The sequence below is a fragment of the Heterocephalus glaber genome, unplaced genomic scaffold (genome assembly GCF_053883595.1).
Source record: "Heterocephalus glaber isolate CG9 unplaced genomic scaffold, H.glaber_assembly_v1.0 deba00001472, whole genome shotgun sequence".
NCBI classification, from domain to species: domain Eukaryota; kingdom Metazoa; phylum Chordata; class Mammalia; order Rodentia; family Bathyergidae; genus Heterocephalus; species Heterocephalus glaber.
The window spans coordinates 60,185,993-60,203,179 of record NW_028258315.1 but is presented as its reverse complement, the minus strand read 5'-3'; the positions used below and the strand labels follow the sequence as shown (position 1 = coordinate 60,203,179).

Below are 17,187 nucleotides of genomic sequence, written 5' to 3'. Positions count from 1 at the left end.
AGTGATGTTGAACAGTTTTTCATGTATTTATTTGTTATTTCTACTTCTTTGTCTGAGAAATGTCTGTTCATTTCAGATGCCCATTTTTGGATTGGGTCTTTACATTTGGGAGGTCTGATCTTTTTAAGTTCTTTATAGATTCAAGATAGTAGACCTTTGTCTGAGGAAGAGCAGGTGAAGATTTTTTCCCACATTGTGGGTTGTCTCTTCACACTGCTGGTGGTTTCTATTGCTGTGCAGAAGCCTTTTAATAAGAAGAGATCCCATTTGTTGATTGTTTGTGCTAGTTCATGGACAACTGAGGTTTTGTTCATAAAATCTTTTCCTACACCGATGTCTTCAAGGGTTCTACCTAATCTCTGTTCCAACTGGTTCAGAGTTCCTATTTTAATATTTAGATCTTTAATCCATTTGGATTTTAGTTTAGTGCATGGTGAGAGATATAGGTCTACTTTTAATTTTGGCAAGTTGAAGCCCAATTTTTCCAGCACCATTTATTAAAGAGGCTATCTTTCCTCCAGTGAGGGTGTTTGGCTCCTTTGTCGAAGATGAGATGGCTGAGTGTGTCTGGCGTTGTTTCTGCATCTTCTAATCTGTTCCACTGGTCCTCAAGTCTGTTTCTTTGCCAGTACCATGCTGTTTTTATCACAGTAGCTTTGTAGTAGAGTTGCAGGTTGGGGATTGTGATACTCCCTGCCATGTCTCTGTTACCTAGAATTGCTTTTGCTATTCTGGGTCTCTTCTTGTTCCAAATGAATTTTTGGATTGTTTTCTCGAGGTCTATGAAGTATGCTGCTGGGATCTCAATTGGAATTGCATTAAATCTATATAGCAGTTTTGGAAGGATGGCCATTTTTCACTATATTAATCCTCCCTCCCCAGGAGCAGGGGATGTCTGTCCATTTTCTGATATCATCTTCAATCTCTCTTTTCAGAGTGCCATAGTTTTCAGAGAAGAGGTCTTTGATTTCTTTCATTAGGATGATTCCTAGGTATTTCAGTTTTTTGGATGCCACTGTGAAAGGAATTATTTGCCCTATTTCTCTCTCAGTGAGTCTGTCATTCGTGTAGAGGAAAGCTATTGATTTTTGTGTGTTGACCTTGTAACCAGCTACTTGACTGAATTTGGTTATTAAGTCTAGAAGACTTTTGGTGGAGTTCTTGGGGTCTTCTATAGAGAGTATCATGTCATCTGCAAATAATGACAATTTATCACCATTACTCTTTAAACTCATCAAGGAAATTGAAAGGGAAGCAAGGCTTCCAAATTCATTCCTGGAAGCAAGTGTTACTTTGATTCCAAAACCAGAGAAAGACTCAACCCAAAAAGAGAACTACAGACCTATCTCCCTAATGAACATAGATGCAAAAATCCTCAACAAGATACTGGCAAACAGAATACAGTGTCATCAAGAAGACCATACACCCTGACCAACTTGGATTTATCCCAGGGATGCAAGGATGGTTCAACATCCCTAAATCAATAAATGTAATACACTATATTAACAGTGTCAATGACAAAAACCATATGATCATTTCAATAGATGCAGAAAAGACATTTGACAAAATCCAACACCCATTCATGATAAAAATGCTACAGAAAATTGGATTAGAAGGTCTTTATCTCAACCTGATTAAGCCTATCTATGAAAAAGCAATAGCCAACATCATACTAAATGGTTAAAAACTGAAAACTTTCATGCTAAAATCAGGAACAAGCCAAGGATGCCTACTATCACCACTCCTATTCAATATTGTTCTGGAAACATTAGTCACAGTAATTAGAAAAAAGAAAGAAAAGAACAAAGATAGGAAAGGAAGAAGTGAAATTGTCATTATTTGCTGATGATATGATACTTTACACAGATGACCCAAAAAACTCAGTCAAAAGTCTTCTAGATCTAATTGACAGATTCAGTAGAGTAGCTGGATGCAAAGTCAACACTCAAAAAATAATAGCCTTCTTATACGCAAATAGCAGACCCATTGAGAGAGTAATCCGGGAAATAATTCCTTTTACAATAGCATCTAAGAAATGAAACATCTGGGAATCAACCTAACAAAGGAAGCAAAAGACCTCTACACTGAAAATTACAGCACTCTGAAGAAGGAGATTGAAGAGGATATAAGAAAATGGAAAGATATCCCTTGTTCCTGGGTAGGAAGAACCATTATAGTGAAAATGGCCATACTTTCAAAACTACTATATAGATTTAATGCAGGGCTGATTGAAATTCCAACAATAGGGCCAGAGATTTAGCTCAGTGGTTTCGCCACCTGCTGCGCAAGCGCAAGGACCCAAGTTCAATCCCCAGTACCAAAAAAGACAAAAACAAAAACCAAGAAATTCCAACAATATACTTCACAGAACTAGAGAAAACAATCCAAAAAATCATTTGGAAGCAGAAGAAACCTAGAATAGCAAAAGCAATTCTAGGCAATAGAGACATGGCCGGGGGTATCACAGTCCCCAACTTGAAACTATACTACAAAGGTACTGTGATAAAAACAGCATGGTACTGGCAAAGAAACAGACCCAAAGATCAGTGGAATAGATTAAAAGATGCAGAAACAACTCCAAACATACTCAGCCACCTCATCTTTGACAAAGGAGCCAACCACCCTCAGTGGAGGAAAAATAGCCTATTTAATTAATGGTGTTGGAAAAACTGGATTTCAACAAGGAGTGCAAACATAATGTACTACAAACATGTACTAATAAAATAAATTAGTAATTTTAAATTAAATTAATTTTGCATCTGAAATTAGAAATTTTAAAAATCATTCAGAAATATTTTAAATGGATATTTAACTCCATGAGTCATCAGCATGCCAGAGAATATGCAGTCTCCTCCTCCCCAACTTGTGAACTTCCCTAGAGAGCAGCAGATGTCTGCAGAAATGAAGGAGAAAGAAGAAAAAAGGACAAAAACAGCACCCCAGTGAAAAGGGAAATTAGGAATGGGCACTGGAGAAGACAATCAGGAGGGTGCTTGGCATGGAGACTATGTGTTTTGACAGCTTTCTTTTAAATGATGAAATCAATTACAGAATAATAATTACCAGAATTGTGATGTTTAATTCTATGTATGTACTGCAAGAGTCTCATGAGAAACAGGGATGTTCTGTCAGTCCCCCCACCCATGCTCAGAGGGAAATTTTTTTCTAATTTACATAACAGTTCCATAAGAGTTAACAACTGCCTCAGGTAGTTAGCATTTCAGATTAATTGTGAAATGCCAGCTAGTGTACTAATTGACTTAAGATTCATAACTCCCTGTGGGGAGTTCCTTATTATAGAGGCAATACCACTCCAGGAAATTTGAATTACCCGCAGGAAACCTGAGAATTTATCTAGCTCACACGTTGGAAGCTATCGCATCTTGTTCACCCTAGATCCTCCTCACTCTGGACTCATAAGGGAGGGGTAGAAGATTGTATTTTCCAAATATGACTGGAATCTGCTTTTCTACAATGTAACTCCCCATCACTGGGTGAAGTCTTAATTTCCCCAACCTTGATTGTAAGAGTATCAACCAGGATTGTAAGAGCATCAACCAACAGGACAGAGCAGAGTTGATTCACATGGCTTTGGAGGTTGGGTCATAACAGGTGAGTCAGCCCACCTTGTTCACTGGATCACTTGTGGATGGAGCATGGAGCCAACAACATAAGAATTTCAGCTACCCTGGGGGCACTGTGCTATAAAGAAACTAAACCATAGGAAAGGCCACGGGTAGACTGAATTAGGTAATCCAGGCACTAGATATGTGTAGAAATGAACATTCTAGGATATCCCAGCTCTCTGCAGTTGTATTACCATCATCTTTTTGGTTTTCTCAAATAAAGACCCTTACTTCCTAAAACAGAGATAAGCCATCCCCAGATAAGCATAATTCAGGGTCATTCCTTGATCCATAGAGTCTATGATCACATTCCCTAAGGGTTGAAGTAACCTGTTACACAAAACACAAAGAATACCACTAACCTATGAACATGCTGAGGCCCAATCAATTCTATTAAATTCTAACAAAACATGGAGAACTCAGTAGTCCACTGTCTTGTCCTGAAATCCATCAAATTTGAGTTACTTCCCTATCTGGCATAAATGTACTTTGATCACACCATGGCATAAATCATAGGACATAAACAAGAAACTAGCAAACATGGCCTTATTATATTGCTATTGTCAGCCAGAAGCAATATTAAACTAAATCCACATTTCCCTACAGCACTCCCACCATCTGGAAAAGTTGAGATTCTTCAAGAATCCGAGCCTCAAGGCTTGCACAGTGCAGGACAGAAAAATGTTGCAAGTACCATTAGGCTACTGTCCCCACCAAAGAGGGGTAATCTGATGCCTTTTTAAACTTTTCTCTGGGTAGAAATTATGACATCACAATGTCACCCAATCTCTATTCTCTTGTGCTTTATTTGGGACACAAAGTGTAAGCTTCTTAATATGTAGAAGAATATGCATAGCAAGCAAGCATGATTTTTAAATAAGAGTGTTCATCGAAAGGTTTTATTAAATTGAGTGGACTTTGGACAGAGAGATATGTAGTCCATCTCTGGGAAGGGAAACAGAAACCCTAGGTGACTTTTCAAAAAATTGTTAGAAAATGGCCACCATCCACTAATTCCATTGATGCTCAGGATATGAAAAAGTCATACCATAGTGTCACCAGGAGTCTCATGACCTAGATAAGGAATTTTTCTGAGGGGAATACAACATTTGCAAATGTGTTAAGTAAGTACCTGCTGAGAGGTGGCAGAAACTTTAGGAGATTAGGCCTAGTAGAAGGAAATAAGGTCATTGGAATATGCCCTTCAATATGTTGAAACCCATGGCTCTTTCCTTTGTTTAAGGTCCAAGAAGATGCACCAAATCTCCTCTATACCTTCAAGGAATTCACAGTTTAAAATATTCTTTGTTGGTTCCACCACCTGCCTCACAAGCACAAGGTCCCAAGTTCAATCCCTGGTACCAAATAAATAAATAAATAAATAAATAAATAAATAAATAAATAAACAAGTTCTGGATCGATTTAAAAGACTGTGTATTGCTACTTAAAAATAAAATTAACAGGGTTCATTTTTCATAGACATCAGTGCTATGGTTTGGATTTTGGATATTCCCCAAGGTCTATGTATTAAAAGTGTGGTCCCCAGGGTGGCACTTTAGGTGGTAGGGCCTAGTGAGATGTTTTAGGTCATTAGAAGTGTGTGTTTCTAAAGGGAACTGTGGAACCTCAGTCCGCTCTTCCCTATCTTTTCATTTCCTGGCCAGTATGTGGGTAGTTTACTCTGCCACATGCTCCCATCTTGATATGCTGCCTCATCCAGTGGGTCTGCCCTACCATGGACTGAAACCTCTAAAACCATAAGCCAAAACAAACTTTTCACCTTATAAGTTAATTATCTCAGGTATTGTGTGGTAGTGATAGAAAAAGTAAATGAGTTATTGGGAGTAGGCAGGGGGAGCCTAATGGAAGTGCTGAGAAATAACAGTCATCGTCATGGTGACAGTTTCTGTTATTCTGCATCATGTTATTGTTACCATTCCTTCTTCACAGCCTCTGAAAGAACAGTAATATTCTCCTCCTTCCCATAAGGAGACAGTAGTTGACAATTTTTCTATAGCAATTCTGAGAAATGAATATTTATCTTGGTGTACTCCAGATAAAATGGTTGTTCCTCTTTCAAGAATAGCAACTAGGTTTCTGACCCAATTTCTCCCTGTGTGGACTGCTGAGGAGGGAAAGATTCTAAGGCCATGTCCAGACTCATCGACCAAGATTTTAGAGATTGAGAAATAATGTCTGCAAGAGATCAGGAGGCAAAGATATATCCCATGGATTTGCTGTCCTATTTCTGAACTAAGATGAGGTCAAAGCCACAATGTCTACAAACAAAAGTCAACAAAAATCCGACATACATTACCAAGGGAAATTTAAACAAATTTTAGCTTTTTTAAAAATGTTGTTCTTTGTACACTACCAGTTCTTGAGAAAGAAATATTGTGAAAAATGTCTCCATTTTATTACACGCTCAGATTCTGCTACTGATTCTAGTGGGATTAGAGTTAATAAACCTCTGAGGTGGAAGATTGAGTTGTATTTGCTGCAATTCCCATTTTACTTCATTACAGATAAAATGCACTCACCAAAAGTAACTTTTTATTCTTCTGAGGCCTTTCATCTAATTCAGAAATGGTCAATTCCAACCATGAAATGTGTGTGTGAACCACCAACACTTTTGGTATGTCAAACCCCTGCGTGCTGGTGTCCATACTTGGTCCCTCTGTGTAGAAAGGCAGGTGGCCTTGTGATCAAATTCACATGGGTATGTTAGTGACAGCTGCTTCCATCTGCTCAGTCACTACCTTAAAGTTAAGGGAGAAGGATAACAGCTACTTTGGGCCCTCCTGTATGCTCTAAGGATTAGGGAGCACCCCCAGGCTGAGCACAGTCTAGACTTGCTGATTTCTACCCCCCAGTACTAAGAGCCTCCAAAATGAGTAATATGACTAGCAAATCCAACCATACAAAAGACAAAGAATTTCAAAAGACTGAGATTCTATACCTGTGGCATCCAATTGTAGTTTCTTTTTCTAAAGTATAAATAACTCCTTTATTATATCAATAATGAAAGTAGATAAAGTTCAAAAGGTTCTCTTTGAACAAAAATTAAATACAGCTGCTCAACATAACGTAACACAATGGCCAATACTTGGATATTCTCTTCAAAAAATGGTACTACAACATATATACAGCCTGATAATGGGAAGGGGCAACACTGAGGACTGAACCCAAGGCCTTCACACTAAGCTCCATTCCCAGTCCTTTTTAAAATTTTGAGAATGTCTCACTAAATCTCTAAATTTCTCAGGCTGGGATCTAACTTTGCTCCTCCTCCCTCAGCTTCCCAGAGTGCTCGGATTACAGGCATGTGCCAGTAATGTCTAGTTCTGGTAACTTTGTATAGTACTTCATTGTTCCTAAAAGCATATTACATTAACCTTTACTTATTTATTTAAATTAATTCTGATATTACACTAATCATAATCTTTTTAATGTTTAAATACCATTAGAATTCAACTTTGATCATTTGTAGAAATTTCCATGCAAACTCAGTGAAAAATGTCCATATGTTAACATATTTTACTCTTCAGAGGAGTCACCTCTAGACCTCTTGGATATATCACTCTTTCCTAAGAAAATGTAACCAACTCATAAATTCTCTGAATTTCAGTATTAAGGAGTAGTTACTCATGTTGTCTTTCCATGTTTCATAAGCTCTGAATTTGTCAAAATAACTTCCTTTTTTGAAAGTTGAAATCTGATCCACTTGCTTTTAAATAACTTTCTTTTTTCCGTATTTCTTTTCAGAAATCTTTGAATTTTTCCAAATAACTTTCTTTTTCAGATTTTATCTTCCATTTTCCTTCTCCTTTTTTATAGCCATTAATTCAACTTTGAGTAATTTTCTGTGAATTGTCCAGTAAATTTTGGAATTATAATTCAGCCCTTTAACAAGAACAGTTTTGCCCAGGCCTCTTCTCAAAATTTCTTCATTCAGATTCATGCTAAAATATCCATCCTTATTGACAAAAAGGTAGCAAAAGAACACTGAATTCTCCTTTCCAATAAGTTAGAATCATAGTAGCTGGAAAGCTTTGAGCTCTTTTTGTAACCATACCTTCCCAGCTTCAGTGAGTTCTACTCCAGCCAGCTTAACCAGCAAAACACCACATGGCTCTTTTCTCCATAAAGATATAATAGGTAAAGTAATGGGAATATGTTCAATTTCTGAAGCATTCTCAGTTATCCAGTGTACTCATCCTAGTAATTTAACATTCTTTCTTATAAATTCTTTTTTTTTTTTTTTGGTACTGGAGATCAAACTCGGGTCTTTCTTATAAATTCTGCTGGAATATCTGAAGATCTTACACATTTTGATGTCAGTCGAACACTTCTTAGAAATAACATTATTACAGCTATGGCCATCCCAGTGCTGATGTTCTCGACAAGGTGCAAGTGATGGTCCACCCACCGCAAGACCCAAGACCCATGCCACCACATTGGGGGCCACCCCGTCCTGCCCGGGGGACAGTAATGAGGAGCCCCCAACCACCCTGCCATGTTGGCAGCTTCCCATGAGTGTGTCTCCAATTGTAGTTTCTACATCAATGGAAATGTCCTATGAACTGAATTATCCAATATAATAGCTACATTTTGCATATATACTGTGACAGATGTCACAGAGAACATGAAGTTTTCAATTTTATCTAATTTTTATTAATACAAGTTTAAATTGCCATTATGTGACTTTAGTCATTTACTTAATTTTTCTAGCCCTTAGTTTTACCCTTTACAGACCTCTCAAAGCTATTCATCTTTTTTCTATCTCTTTGCCATCACTCTAATCCCCTAATCCAAGCTACTCACTCTATCTCCATCTTGAGTAGCCACAGCAACCTCTTAATTAATACTCCTTCCTGACTGGGAATGGTGAACACTTATAAAAATTAGATTTAAAAATCTGTTAATGGCTTCCTAAAGCTTCCACATAAAGGCCAAACATGTATGTGGACACTTCATGAGGACCCGTGTGGGTGTTTGAGTCCTTCTAGTCTGAACTGTTCACATGAGGCTCTAACCCTCTGGACTCAAGCCATTCTGGCCTTTCTGTGCCCCTTGAAGCATCATGCCCCATCCTGTCCCCAGGAGCTTTGCAGTCTAAACAGCCTTGACCAGGTCATACAAAGATATTTGGAACACTTACTAGCTCTTTGACCAACTTGAGACCTATGCAAAAGCTGTCAAGCATCCTTGGTTGGCAGCCCCATTAGAACCAAAGAGGGTTGAGAGGGTACAGTACTGAAAGAGAGTGATGAGACACATACCAAAGAGTGGCAGAGCTCAAGAATATATATATATTCATATTTGTTATTATTCATCACAGGAAATAATAAAAGCAGTCAGAATAGCCAATAATAGGAGAATGGCTAAATGATTCATTCATGAAAAATCATGTTCATGACTAGTTTTTTATGACCTGAGAAACTGATTACCATATATATTGTTTTATCGAAGCACAATACATGCTCTGCCTCAGTTTCCAACTCCCACGAATACTATGTGATTGTTATTGATTGCTGTCTAACAAATGACTCACAAACTCTGTGGCTTAGAAATTCACCAATAATTGCAGCACAGTTGCTATGTGTCAGGAAATCAGGAGCAGCTTAGATGGATCTTCTGGCTCCTGTTCTTTCCAAGGCTGCAGTCATCTTAGACTCAATTAGGGAAGGGTCAGCGTACAAGCTCACTCTGATGGCTGGTTGGCAGGATGCATCTCTGTTAGGGGTTGTTGGCAAGAAGCCTCCTTCCACTGCTCAATAAGTGGCCCTCTTCACAGGGCAGTTTACAATATGCAGTATACCATTTGCATCATCAGAGCAAGCAAGCGAGTAAGAGTATCAGCAAGACACAAATCACAAGCTTTTACAGCTTAAATTTAAAAGAAACATTCCAACACTTCTACTGTGTTCTATTCTTTTAAAGCACCTGTTGATCTGTTGATCAGTGTTCACCCCGTGAAAACCCTTATGGGTAACATCACAGTTCCTTCCTGGACTTGTGGGTTGTTGGCCTGTTGGCCTCATGAAACATACTAGCAGATTATGCTTTACTTAAGATCTGGAGAGTCCCCTGGGTTAAGCCCTCACACAAAAGGAGGGGACTCCTTAAGTGCATGAATACCACTGCAGCCTGTTTTATCTTCATCAGTCAACCATAAGCCACCAGCCCAAAGCTCACCCGGCCTTTCCCATGCCCCTCAGCAATGCTAAAAGAACAAAGCAGATGGGCTGGTGATTTACCTCAGTGGTTCCACTGCCTGCCTCACAAGTGCAAGGTCCCAAGTTTGATCCTTGGTACCAAAAAACACCAAAAAAGAACAAAGCAGATTTTAAGCATCTGATGGTTTTCACTGAGCCAAATGTTGATAAGCATGGCAGATGCAGCAAATGTAAACAATAAAAAAACCTTTAGAAAATCTTGCCTAAACACAAAGAGCTAAGATCTCAAATATTAGGGAATCACAGATTAATAAAAAGGCTGGGGTGTAGCATAATGGCTTGCCTGGTATGAGGTCCTGGATTTAATCCCCAGTACAGTGAAACTGAGGCAGGGGACAGATGTTCACCAAGATGATCGTAGGAAGCTCTGCCATACCTGCCTTTCCTAGGTAAGGGACCCATCTGCACCCCCATCTACACTGCCCTTAAGAGTGCCAGCCACTAACAGTGCACAGTGGTCCCTTCTCTAGAAAATTTCTCTCAGGTGCCAAGAGCCAAGCCAACTCTCTCAGAAAGTTGCATGATCAGCCTCACCCAGGGGAGGCCCACTAGTACAAAAGTAGAATACCTAGGTATTTATCAGTCCTTGCTCAGTTCTTCCCCTTAACTATCCCACTTTCCTCTCTCTTACAGGCATTTTCCCCCTCAAGAAATCACATTCAAATCCGCCTCTCAAGCTCTGCTTCTAAGGGGACTGACCTAAAACAGTGATAAAAGATACCAAGCACTATTGAAAAAGATGGTCCTGCAGGGTGTACAGCTTGTGCTACATTTGACTGATTACAGTTGGTAAAGGCCAACTATCCAAGGCAGGGGTGTGGAAAGTAGAAAAAGTGGCCATATACCTGTACATAGTATGTATTGCTTACTGTTGTGATATTGGAGATTAAAGCTAGGGCCTGCACACTGAGCTATATCCCCTGCCTTTTTTGTAGTTTGAAATGAGGTCCCACTAAGTTGACCAGGCTGCGCTCAAACTTGCAACACTCCTGCCTCAGTTTCCTACAGTGGTGGGAGCATAGGAATGTGCTACTCAGCAGTACATATTGTTTTTAAGGAATTGGAATGATAAACTTAAGGTACAAAAAAAGTGAAGGAGAGCTGCTCAAGAATGGTGCTGCCGTTTTTATGAGTCTCAAGGTGGTAGGTAAAGATATTATTGCCAGGCCACTCTTAGCTGGTTATAGCCTGTGGCCAACAGGAGCATCATGTTAATGAGAACTGTAATGTATATCCTTGGATCAGTAAAAAGGGAGGATCAATTAGTTGACCTCAACCAGAAGTAAAGTATCAAACCTATATGCCTTACACCAACCATCCTTGGACTGACTATAAATGTGAAAGACAGGCTTTGGAGACAGGGCAATCTATGCTAAAATTCTAGAATGGCTACTTCCCAGCTGTAGGGCCTCAGGCAAATACTCACCTTCCCTGTGTCCCTATGTATTTCCTATGGGTGCTATAACAAATTATCACAAACCTGGAGCCGAAAACATACATATATTCATTTATAGTTCCAGAAACCTAATGTCCAGAATCAGTTACATTAGCCAAAGTCAAGGTATTGGCAGGGATGATTCCATCAGGAGGTGCTTTCTTTGCTTTCTTTCAAATCCTAGTGGATACCTCTATTTCTTGACTCCTGGCCCCTTCCTCTATCTTCACAGTGCATCACACCAGTCTCTGTTCATGTTGTGGTCTCTTCTGTGCCAAATCTCCTCGTACCTCCCTCATCTAAGGACACTTAGAATTACCTTTAGGAACAACCCAGAGAATCCAGAATACTCTTCTCATCACAAGATCCTTAATCACATCCCAAAATCCATTTGGTCATACAACAAAACATTTACAGAATCCAGGGACACAGATATCTTTGAGGCTATTATTCAGCCTACTAAACTCAATTTACTCCTATGTACAGTGGCCATATCCCCATCTCCTCTGTCTTGCAGGCTTGTGGTAATGATTGTTACTCAAAGGTAAGGCCTTTCCCCTTGTCCCCAAGGCCAAATTGTCTTCAAATCTTAGCGCCACCATTGTTCTGTACAGAATTTGGCATTGCCCAAAAAGAACCTTGCCCTTTGCTCTTGGCTTCTGGGAGGTAATTTGTGTCATATCTGAGAAGATTGTCTTTGTTTAGTGTGGAACAATTCATACCTGACAGTCATGGGGTAAGGGCTGGCCACACCAGAAAAACTAACCATGTGATTTAGGTAGAGCTGTATCAGTTGATCTAAACAGTTAATTCAACCATGTGGACAATCAATCAATGAATTATGCCTAAATAATTATGCTCAGATTAAAAACTGTGACATCAAAGTTTAGGTTAGCACTCTTGGGTGGGAAAACTGTACATAATGTCATACATTATTGCCAGGAAGTTAACAAAACTAGAGAAGCTTCACAAAATGGAAGGTTTCAGATTCAACCCTATCCACCTCTTCCTCTGGCTAATTGATCTTTTCCTTTCCTTTTTTTTTGGTACCAAGGATTGAACTCAGGACCTTGCACTTCTGAGGCAGAAGGCAGCACCACTAAGCTAAATCTGTGGCTGGCTAACTGATCTTAATCGTTCCCCTATAATAAACTGTAACCATGAGTACACTAGCTTTCACTGACCTTCTAGAAAATAATCAAATCTGAGGGTGATATGGAAAGGTACTGCTCTCTCTAAATTTGTAGTTGGCTGAAACTGTTTGAGAAATGAGGGGAGTCATATGCAGAAACTATCTTGTGTGGAAATTCTCAACTTTGCAGGTTGTGTTTCTCCAGGTAACCACTTACTGACTGTGACCTTGGACAAGTCATTTTTCTGTGCTTCCGTGCACTAAATTTGAAAAGAGAACACTTGAAAGGGTCATTAAGATGACAAGATGAGTGAATATAATACTTAGAAGGAGAGAGTCTGGTGCATTCAGAGTCAGCCCTAGATCAAGTATACTTAATGGAAGATGCAAAGGACCAACACTGGTTCTTGGAGGCAAATAAATTTTTTGTAGCCAAACAACGTGGTACATAACTATAATCTCAGCACCTTGGAACCTGAGGCTGGAGGATGGCAAGTTGGACCACAGTTAAGTTGTACTTAGCAACTTAGCAAGACCATGTCTCAAAATAAAAACAAAACTAAAAAAAGACTAGGGATATAGTTCAGTGGGAAGGTCTTGGGTTCAATCCCCTGTGTTACCAAAATTAAAGTTATTTGTGTGTATAAAACACAGATACAGTACATAAACATGCATATAGTGTAACTACAGTATTAAAGTTTCATTTGGATTTCAGGCTCCTAGGGCAGAGAAGGTGAGTCAATCCTAGCGCCCAGGAGAAGGCTTCCCTGGTCCAATTCCAGGCTCCTAGGGCAGAGAAGGTGAGCCGCGTGGGCAAAAGAAGCACCAGTCTGTGCCCCCCATGTGATGGCCCCACTGGGAATGAAGATAGGGAATGAAGAAGTCAAATTGTCATTATTTGCAGATGACATGATACTCTATATAGAAGACCCCAAGAACTCCACCAAAAGTCTTCTAGACTTAATAATCAAATTCAGTCAAGTAGCTGGTTACAAGGTCAACACACAAAAATCAATAGCTTTCCTCTACACCAATGACAGACTCACTGAGAGAGAAATAGGACAAATAATTCCTTTCACAATAGCATCCAAAAACCTGAAATACCTAGGAATCATCCTAATGAAAGAAATCAAAGACCTCTTCTCTGAAAACTATGGCACTCTGAAAAGAGAGATTGAAGATGATATCAGAAAATGGACAGACATCCTTTGCTCCTGGGTAGGAAGGATTAATATAGTGAAAATGGCCATCCTTCCAAAACTGCTATATAGATTTAATGCAATTCCAATTGAGATCCCAGCAGCATACTTCATGGACCTCGAGAAAACAATCCAAAAATTCATTTGGAACAAGAAGAGACCCAGAATAGCAAAAGCAATTCTAGGTAACAGAGACATGGCAGGGGGTATCACAATCCCCAACCTGCAGCTCTACTACAAAGCTACTGTGATAAAAACAGCATGGTACTGGCAAAGAAACAGACTTGAGGACCAGTGGAACAGATTAGAAGATGCAGAAACAACGCCAGACACACTCAGCCATCTCATCTTCGACAAAGGAGCCAAACACCCTCACTGGAGGAAAGATAGCCTCTTTAATAAATGGTGCTCGAAAAATTGGGCTTCAACTTGCCAAAGATAAAACTAGACCTGTATCTCTCACCATGCACTAAACTAAAATCAAAATGGATTAAAGATCTAAATATTAAAATAGAAACTCTGAACCAGTTGGAACAGAGGTTAGGTAGAAACCTTGAAGACATCGGTGTAGGAAAAGATTTTATGAACAAAACCTCAGTTGTCCATGAACTAGCACAAACAATCAACAAATGGGATCTCTTCTTATTAAAAGGCTTCTGCACAGCAATAGAAACCACCAGCAGTGTGAAGAGACAACCCACAATGTGGGAAAAAATCTTCACCTGCTCTTCCTCAGACAAAGGCCTACTAGCTCGAATCTATGAAGAACTTAAAAAGATCAGACCTCCCAAATTTAAAGACCCAATCCAAAAATGGGCATCTGAAATGAACAGACATTTCTCAGACAAAGAAGTAGAAATAGCAAGTAAATACATGAAAAACTGTTCAACATCACTGGTCATTCGAGAGATGCAAATGAAAACAAAGCTGAGATGCCACTTCACTCCAGAAAGAATGGCTGCTATCATGAAATCAACCAATAATAAATGCTGGTGGGGCTGTGGGGAAAGAGGAACCCTGCTCCAGTGCTGGTGGGAGTGTAGACTGGTGCAAGCACTGTGGACATCAGTATGGAGATACCTCAAAGAACTAGGTCTGGAAGTCCCATTTGACCCCACTATTCCACTGCTGGGGATCTTCCCCAAAGAATTCAAAGAATCATACCACAGTGATATATGTGTGCCCATGTTCATAGCAGCACAGTTTGTAATAGCTAAAACTTGGAAATAGCCCAAATGCCCATCAACTGAAGACTGGATAAAGAAAATGTGGGGTTTTTTAATAAAATGGAGTACTACTCAGCCATCAAAAATGAGAAATTAGAGACATTCATAGTTAACTGGATGCACATCGAGGCGATATTCTTAAGTGAAATAAATAGGACACAGATGTGTAAATACCGAATAGTTTCTCTGGTGTGAGAAACTGAAAGTGTAAATAAGGACTAAATGTATAATAGGTCATGTGAAATAGGAAGAAAAGGGGTGAAGGGGAAGGAAGTGGGAGGGCTAGGGGAAAAGATAGAAGGGAATGGGATTAATATGAGAAAATGGAAAAATAGGAACAAAATCTTTGTAAATAGGGAGGACTGGAGGGGTTGAAGGGAGGGCTGGGCAAGGGTGAAAAATAAGAACCAAGAGACACTATGTAAAGGTGCAAATTTCCAATGATGAATGTCATTATATTGTATACCTAAAATGTACCAATTATTAGAATGAATAATCAATAATGTAAAATAGGAAGAAAAGGTCCAAGGGGTAGGGGTAGTGGGAGAGGCAGGGGAAAGTAAAGAAGGGAAAGGAAAAATGCTGAGAAATGGAAAAAATGGAAATAAAGTCTTTGTAAATAGGGAAGGGTGGAGGGCATGAAGGGAGGGATAGGAATGGGGAAAAAATAAGAACCAAGATGCATTATGTAAAGGTACAATTTCCAATGAGAAATGTAATTGTATTGTATACCTACAATGTACCAATAAAAGAATTTAATACAAAAAATAAATAAAATGTATATGAGCCTGTTGTTGTCATATAGGTAGGTTTTCAAGCTAGGAATATACTTTCTTTAATAGGTGCTATTCAAATTTTATATTTCCTCCAGAGTTAGTTTCATTAATTTGTCTGCCAAGGTACTTCTTAGAAGTTGTCAAATTTATTTCAAAACAGATTTTTGAAATATGATTTCTATCCTTTTAAATTTTGTAAAATCTGTGGTAATGTCTCCTAGATCTTGATATTCTAATTTTTAAAATGTATAATTGATTTTGTGTCATAGGAAATAGAGGTCTAAAGAAGCAGGGGAAGTGGTAGGGGCAGGGGAAAGAAAATAAGGGTAAAGAAAAAATATGAGAAAGGGAAAAAAATGGAAACAAGGTCTTTGCAAATAGGGAAGGGTGGAGGTGGTGAAGGGAGGGCAGGGGAAGGGGAAAAAAATAAGAACCAAGCTACTCATGTAATGGTACAAGATCCCAATGATGTATGCAAATGTATTTTATACCTAAAATGTACCAATAAACTTATTGGGGAGGAAAATTTTTTTTAAAGTTTCATTTGGAAGTATGAGAAAGAATTAGAAAAAAAATATTAAAAGTTCCTTGGAGGGGACTAAAAGTGAAAAGGTTGAGAAACACCACCCAAGACGGATGCTAAGAATGGGAAAAGTGGCAACAAATGAGGGAGAAACAGAGATGATCTATTTCTATCACTCCGGAAGATTTCTAGTCTTCAATCTGGTCAGTCCAGACTGTTTCTGCAGAACCACACACTGTCCCCACCCCCTCCCAGGCTGCCAGGGTAGCGATCTGGTCAGGACTATTCTCAGCTAGAGGAAATAGTTTCAGTCTCCTCTAGCCTGAAGCTCATTTATGCACAGCCAAGACTGGCAGACTGGCAGCCCTGTCCCCTCACCGCCACAGTTGCTTTGCATATTATTCAAACCAACTCATGTGGATGTCTGGGCTGAGAGAATTTTATCCGTTCTTCATTGAAATGTTTTGAAATTGACAGATGTGTTAAACACATGCACATACACACACATACACACACACACATACACACACACACACAATGTAAATTACCCTCAGAATGACTGTTTTTCTGTAATTCCTGTCCTCACTGTCACTTATATTTGAATTATAGCAGCACATCCCACAATTCTGATACAAGACTCCAAGGAAGTGCTGATCTAAGAAGGTGTCATCTATCTGCATTTCAGTTAAAATGTAATTTGAGTTAAAAGAGAAAATCCATATCATACATTATTATACATCTTTCAAGCCAGTGCCAGGAAACACAGCAATTTGAGACAATGTGTACTATCAATGTCATGAATTCAATGTAATTGTATTTCATTGATAAAAGGAAAAATGTCTCTCCCTGGCATACAAGAAAACAGAGATAAAAAATAGAACAGCCACTCATTCTATCTCTAGGAACTTAGTCACATGTTTCTTTTTTTTTTTTTTTTAGTCACATGTTTCTTAAACACAAAACATGAACATCATTAGACTTAGGTAAAAGAAATCAGCTTGACAGCTTATTTTTCCAGGGTCCAGTCACTG

General features: G+C 39.0%; 1 protein-coding gene and 1 pseudogene across 4 annotated transcripts in view; both read right to left on the bottom strand.

Annotated features, from left to right (window-relative positions):
• The window catches only part of Edem1 (ER degradation enhancing alpha-mannosidase like protein 1), a 213,992-nt gene that overhangs the window by 158,144 nt on the left and 38,661 nt on the right, over window positions 1-17,187 (bottom strand). The gene's annotated exons all lie outside the window — the stretch shown is intronic.
• LOC101696528 (mitochondrial inner membrane subdomain organizer 1 pseudogene) lies at window positions 7,198-7,839 on the bottom strand (annotated as a pseudogene).